The sequence below is a fragment of the Tachyglossus aculeatus genome, chromosome 17, assembly GCF_015852505.1.
Source record: "Tachyglossus aculeatus isolate mTacAcu1 chromosome 17, mTacAcu1.pri, whole genome shotgun sequence".
In the NCBI taxonomy this organism is placed as follows: Eukaryota; Metazoa; Chordata; class Mammalia; order Monotremata; family Tachyglossidae; genus Tachyglossus; species Tachyglossus aculeatus.
Window position 1 is genome coordinate 21,701,172 of NC_052082.1, and position 7,660 is coordinate 21,708,831.

At 42.1% G+C, this 7,660-nt stretch overlaps 1 non-coding gene across 1 annotated transcript; it reads left to right on the forward strand.

Moving 5' to 3' along the window:
• Positions 1-6,636: 6,636 nt before the first annotated feature.
• Positions 6,637-6,774, forward strand: LOC119939778. The gene has a single exon (XR_005454741.1). It is a non-coding gene; the product is annotated as a small nucleolar RNA SNORA7 (small nucleolar RNA).
• The last annotated feature ends 886 nt before the right edge of the window (positions 6,775-7,660 follow it).

Below are 7,660 nucleotides of genomic sequence, written 5' to 3' on the forward strand. Positions count from 1 at the left end.
TGCTATATTGATATTCATCACTGCTCTTAATACATTGGTCAACACAAAGCAAGTGCTCAACAAATGCCATTACTGTTTCTATTACTTCTACTACTCCTACAGTGGTCTATCCAACATAAAATTCTATCTCTGACTGGGGCACAAGAGGACTTGGAAGAACAAAAGTGTGGCCTAGTGGAAGAAGCATGGGCCTGGCTCATAATCCCAGCTCTTCCATTTTGTCATGCTCTGCGACCTTGGACCAGTCACTTTAGTTCCTGTGCCTCGGTTTCCCCATGTGTAAAATGGAAATTCAGTACCTGTTTTCCCTCCTACTTGGACTGCGAGACCCATGTGGGACAGAGACCGTAATCTGACCCAATTATCTTGTATCTACCCCAGCACTTAGTACGGTTTTTGGCACATAGTAAGAACTTACCAAATACCACAATTACTATGGTTACCTGGTCATCCTAAGGAGAGGAGAGAGAGCACTTGGAAGTAGGGACTTGTTCCAGACCCAGCCTTGGTTAGGTGGGAGTCCCTTTCTAAACTAAAAGCTCATTGTGGCAGGGTTTGTGTCTGTTATTGTATTATATTCTCCCAAGCACTTAGTACAGTGCTGTGCACACAGTAAGCACTCAGTAAATATGATTGACTGACTCACTTGACTCTCTGCCTTGATTTTAGTTAGAGAAGAGACACATGGAGTAGCATTGCCCTTCTGCCTCCAAGAGACCCCCCAAACCAGAATCACGTGGTGTTTCTTGCCAATAAATCTCATCACAAATTCCATTACACATTTTTTCTTGCCATTAAGAAATCAATACTGAATGAATGCCTGGCCAACAGAAGCTAATGTTCTAAGAAATGCTTTTTTTCCTCAAATATTCGAACTCAAAGCTAAACTGATCAATGATTCCCACTGCAGAAAGTTGTTTGCAAATGATAGAGTTTGGAATTTCGGGAATGCTCAACAGCGACTACCCTAATTTTGAGAAGTAACTCACGAACACAGATCTTCTGGACTTTTGTCTCCAAGTTCCTGTAGCTTGGTTGGCAGGGAACATGTCTACCAACTCTGTTATATTGTCCTCCCCCAAGCTCTTAATAAGGAGGTCTGCACACCATAAGCTCTCAAATAAATACGATTGACTGATTCCCGAAAAGGAAAACATGGGTGAGTCAAGTAGATCTAACTTCAAAGGGATTCTGCAGTAATTAAGCAAGGGGTTGACATGCAGTGAATTGGGAGGGGCTTATTGTGATTTTTTAAGGGCTCCTTGTTCAGGACCTGAGCATTTTACACAATTAGCAACAGCTTTGGATGAGTAGGCTCTGACAAGAAGGAAAGAGACCACGGAAGGGGACCAAACCCTCCCAAATGTGGAGGATTTTTTGTATAAATTGAACATAGCACAAAACCCCCATGAGAACTTCAAGCAAGGAAACTCACCATGTCTGTCATGAAAAGGAAAAAAAAAAATGCCGTCGAGCTGTAGCGTTGATTAGAACAATAAGAACTTCCTGGTGCCAACAGTCAGAACAAATATGTGAAAAGTGTTGAAGGGGCATTAACATACTGGGCCTTTCAGAGGGAAATGCCAAATTAACTGAGGGATTCATGTCAATATTTGTAGAGGGAAACATGCCCTCGCCTTCCAAGACATTTTATGGAAAGAAATTCTTGAGAAAATTTATCCCAGCATCAACAGCAACAAAAAAAAATAATACACTGAGAGATTGGATCGGCCATTCTCATGGTAATGAAATGTGTTACAACACTGACCACTTATTGTTAACACTTGGTCTCCATTTCTTGCCTACGCCAGTCAATGGGAGGCACAGCTGCAGGCAACTTAGTTGCAAAGGCTGCCTGCTTTTATGCTCTGCAGCTGTGGAGTTCTCAGGATCACAATGGAAGGCCAGAGCACACTAAATTAAGAACGATTATTGTTTCATTTATCTACTGTACAATTTTCAAACAGCAGCTCTATTACTTGTTTAGCGTTTTATCTGCTCGGGTTGATTTAGCAGAAGGTGGATACTTGGACATAAATATAGGGAGGGCAGCTGTATCTACAACCACCCCTGTGGGAAGAAAATTGCAGATATTACTGAAACGGAATTGGACAGTTGGTTGCTTTCAGGAAACTCAGCTTCCCACCTGCCTTCTCCAAGCCACGCAATTGGGAAAAGCTTGTTGTGCTTTCTCAGTCCTGCTGGGCATTTGTTTCACCCTATTTTCTGAATCGCACATCCCCTTTAAATATAGATCGCATTCTGAAAGCCTAATGCAGCGATTTTTAAATCCTGATGTCAGTTATTCAGCTACTCCTGTTAGAGGTTGCAGAAAGTAAAAGACAGAGGGAGATACAATTAAAAGAAATCTTTTGCAATGATAAAGAGCAGAGAGAAAGGATAAAAGGGGGTAGAATTATTTTCTATTTAACACTTTAGGGTATAATGGCATTTGAATAATATAATTTTTCTGCCATTTATTCAGATATGAAGGAACTCAGTGAATAATAATAGCTGCTGTCAAAGATATTTATATTTAAAAGGTCTTTATGTAAAATTTTTTTGTCAGAACTGATTTTTCTCCTAGAGAATCCTACCATCTCCTAGCAACCAATATGGCTATCTTTTTGAATAGATGCTACATTTACAGAGGGTGCATAACCTTTATGTGGAAGCATTTGCAAATTAACAGTCAAAACTCATATGAATTCAAAGCAAGTTGTTAATCGGATCCAGGAGCTGGCTATATGATAAAAATCTCAGGGGGTGTCGTCTCTGGACAGAAGCACATACATGTGAATGGACATAATTTCTGTGCATAAGCTTTTCATGTTCATCAATTGGGGGATAACACCCCTGAAATGACTTGTTTGCTAAACTTTTTTTTAGCAAAAAAAAAAATCTAAAGGGGAGAGGATAGCTTTCATTTTGCAAATATCACTAATTCATGGTCAAAAATCTCCAAATATCTCCAAAGAATGCCGTTATTGTGGCCCTACCTGTAGAAACAGGTAAAAATGATAATGAAGCTCAGAATATCATCTCTCTTTCATTCATAATTTGTAATTATTTGGTGTGTACTGGTGCCATTTTTGACTTCTTCCATGCTTTACAGCAGAAAGTACCCAAATACTTTAAAAGCTGTAGTTAATTAAATCTCTCAGCATCCCTTCCTCTTCCCCAACATTACTCCCTTGTCACAAGGCCAGTGACTACATAATTTAAACTATGAAGCCAATCCATCAGGAGCCAGTAGTTTATCAGATCATCTTGAGGGACTTTGCCTGATTAACACATGGAAGTGTAAAATTTGCCAATCCTTCTTGAAATCCATGAGAGAATAGTTATAGTTACAAATGGCTCAACTGAACCACTGAGGTCAGGGCAACATGGAGGAGGTCAGGAATTTTGTATTATCCTCTGATAATTAACGTTATTCTAACAAGAAACAGCACCTGTCCCACTAGACTCCATCTGAATTTAAGCAAGGATGCCAAGCTCATATAGTTCTTAAATTACTGTTTCATTTCCCTATGCTTGACCACATATACCATCAGAATGAAAAGCATGCATGAACAAAATCTTCATTACTAGTCCTATACTCAATTTAATGGGCACAGAGCTGGGCCCAATACCTACTCTATTGTATTGTGCACTCCAAAGAGGTTAGTATTGTTCACAGCACACAATAAGTGCTCAATAAATACCATTTATTGATTTAAAACCTTCAAAGCCCTACTGAAATCAAATTTACTCTAGGATGCCATCCCTGACTAACCTCCAGTTTCCTCACCCATTCTCCCTTCTGCCTCACCTGCACATAAACATTCATACCTCCAGCGCTTTGTTTTTATCTCACCTACAGAGCACTTACATACGTATCGTTATACTGTATGCCTTTTTCTACCTATAATTTGTTTTATTATCTGTCTTCTCCATTAGATTGTAATGGTGTAGTGGGGGATTGCTGGCTGGGAAGAAAACAGGTTGTGTTTAGAATAATAATAATAATGATTGCATTTGTAAAGTGCTTACTATGTGCCAAGCGCTGTAGCGTATCTTACTGCTGACCAAGCCATCGCCATTGCTACTTCCATACCTAGATCCAACTAGTTCGCTCTCCCGCAGCCCCAAACACACACCCCACGATTGACTCCATAAACTATAAACCCCACCTGCCATGCCTGCGTGACTCACAGCTCCTCAGTGGAAGCCCAACCCTGGCTCTTTTCCTGCCCTGCTCCTCTTCGAAACTCCTGCCAAACCAGAGCATAACCAACTCAGAGAAGTCCTAGCCTGGTAAAACAATGAGGCATGGAATCAATCAATCAATTGTATTTATTGAGCGCTTACTGTGTGCAGAGCACTGTACTAAGCGCTTGGGAAGTACAAGTTGGCAACGTATAGAGACAGTCCCTACCCAACAGTGGGCTCACAGTCTAGAAGGGGGAGACTTCCAAACCAAACATATTAACAAAATGAAATAAATAGAATAGATATGTACAAGTAAAATAGAGTAATAAATATGTACAAACATATATACATATATACAGGTGCTGTGGGGAAGGGAAGGAGGTAAAACGGGGGGATGGAGAGGGGGAGATGGAATCACTTCACCTTGGAAGAATTTACCAGATTGCAGGATCTCACTCCATAAAGATGCATACCCTTCCAAAAACCTACTTCAGTAGGAGTACCTCTCTTTGTTATTTAATTAGGTCTTCCTTTAGTTTTTTTGTTTCTCATTGGTATGTATGGCCTTACCTTGTTGTTTGTTTAAGCAATTTACTTATCTTCCCTCCTAGATTGTACTCAAGACAGTGACTGGGTGTTTTTATTTCTATTGTATGTTCCTAATCAACTACTACAGTGATCTGCCCACAGACAAATGCTAATGACAAATTCCCATTTGATTTCTAGGTGATTTAATCAATCAATCAATCAATCGTATTTATTGAGCGCTTACTGTGTGCAGAGCACTGTACTAAGCGCTTGGGAAGTACAAGTCGGCAACACATAGAGACAGTCCCTATCCAACAGCGGGCTCACAGTCTAGAAGATTTAAGATATCTTTTTCATTGCATTTTGTAAAGAGAAGAAAATGTTTTCGAAAAATAAATCAAATAAGAAAAAGTTTTGAAATGGGTATTGAAAATTGGTCAGAGATGTTCAGTAGCCTTTAATGGGGCACTGAACCCTGTGAGAGTAATAATAATAATAATAATAATGGCATTTATTAAGCGCTTACTATGTGCAAAGCACTGTTCTAAACGCTGGGGAGGTTACAAGGTGATCAGGTTGTCCCACAGGAGTAGTATTCAATATTTTTGAAATACCCTATCCTAATTCAGTTTATTCTACTGTGTCATTTAGAATGAAGCAGAATGAATCAATTTTAAAAGATATACCCTTACCCTTCTTTTAGCCTTTTATCAACTGGATTTCCACCTGTGTCCAATCCCTAGGCAGACCCTATCTGTGGGGTTCCTTCCCTCCAGCTTGCCCCCCCGCCCCCCACCCCAGATCTGCTCACCCAGCTGGCAGCAGGGAATATTAGGAATCACCAGTTGTTATCACACTTTATTGTAGATTTGTTTCACGGGCCTCGGGATGGCTGGTAGGCAGTGAGGGAGATGGTCCAGCATACTCAATATCTAGAAGCTTCAGTGCCCACCCTGGCAAGATGTCCTAGAGCACCGAGGAATGTCAGACATGGACTGTGTCCCACCTGATTAACTTGTAATTCCTCAATGCTTAGGACAGTGCCTGTATACTTGTTTTGTTTTCTGTCTCCCCCTTCTAGACTGTGAGCCCGTTATTGGGTAAGGATTATCGCTAGCTGTTGCCCAAGTGTACTTTCCAAGCACTTAGTCCAGTGCTCTTCACACAGTAAGTGCTCAATAAATATGATTGAATGAATGAAAGAATGAGCTGCAAGAGACCATGGTAAGTGTTTCCAGTGGGGCGCAGAAACCCAGAACTAGGCCTGGGGGTTGTGGGAGGGGATGGAGGAGTGCAAGCTCACAGAGTCCATCCCTGATGTTTATATGATTCTTCATCTTTTTCACATCTTGCCCATTAGCTAATCCCCTTCTCATCTGCTTCCCCTTCATCCCTTCTCTCTGGAATGGGAGCCTCCATCCTCTTTGGACGGGGGCCTTTTTGGGACCTCGATTCCTGCTGCCCATAGGCTGGGGTCAGCGTGGCTCAGTAGAAAGAGCCCAGGCTTGGGAGTCAAAGGTCATGGGTTCGAATTCTAACTCCACCACATGTCAGCTGTGTGACTTTGGGCAAGTCACTTCACTTCTCTGTGCCTCAGTTCCCTCATCTGTCAAATGGGGATTAAGATCGTGAGCCCCACGTGGGACAACCTGATCACCTTGTATCCCCCCAGCACTTAGAACAGTGCTTTGTACATAGTAAGCGCTTAGCAAATACCATTATTATTATTACTTTGTCTTGAGGTCCCTGCCTGTTGTCTACCAGGTTTTAGTGGTGCTAGCTTAAGCTGATTTGTACTGGCCCCCTGAGCAGTAAGATGTAGACTGTAAGCTCTTCCTCTAGACTGTAAACTCCCTGTTGCCGGGCATCTTGCTTACCAATTCTTTGGTATTATACTTTCCCAAGTGCTAGTACCTCCTCTCAGGGTTGCACCTGGAGAGTTTCCAGTACTCTACCAGTCTTGACTATGGGAGGGAGAGTCAAGCAGAGGCCTATCCATTCCTTTCCTATCTTGGACAGTGGCTAGCGAGTGGAAGCTAATCTGCTACAAGTCAAAACTCACTTGTGCTGGGCAGCAGCGACATGGGAGAGAGTCGAGGGCAGAGGCTCGAGTTTACTGTGGTGGAGGGGCAATTGTGAGCCATTCCCTGATCTAATCCCTGGTCTAATCTTTTAGACTGTGAGCCCACTGTTGGGTAGGGACTGTCTCTATATGTTGCCAACTTGTACTTCCCAAGCGCTTAGTACAGTGCTCTGCACACAGTAAGTGCTCAATAAATACGATTGATTGATTGATCGGCCACTTGTCTGCTGTGTGACCTTGGGCAGGTCTGTTTATTTCTTTGGGCCTCAGTCCATGGATAAGATGGGAAGTAAATCCTACTCTCTCATACTTAGACTGTGAGCCCCATGTAGGACAGGGACTCAATTTGTACTTCCCAAGCGCTTAGTACAGTGCTCTGCACATAGTAAGCGCTCAATAAATATGATTGATGATGATGATGATTCCATATTTTTACCAAGAAAACTGTATGGATACAGTACTAGAATGATGATGATGATGATGATGATGGTATTTTTTAAGTGCTTACTATGTGCAAAGCACTGTTCTAAGCGCTGGGGAGGTTACAAGGTGATCAGGTTGTCCCACGGGGGGCTCACAGTTTTAATCCCCATTTTACAGATGAGGTAACTGAGGCACAGAGAAGTTAAGTGACTTGCCCAAAGTCACACAGCTGACAGTTGGCGGAGCTGGGATTTGAACCCATGACCTCTGACTACAAAGCCCGTGCTCTTTCCACTGAGCCACGTTGCTTCTCCAGAATGATTGCAGGTGGAAGTGGGGAGTTCTGGGACAGATGTGTCCATGGCATCACTACGGGTCATAGATGACTCCACAGCACAAGACAAGAAGTGTTAGTACAGTACTCTGAACACA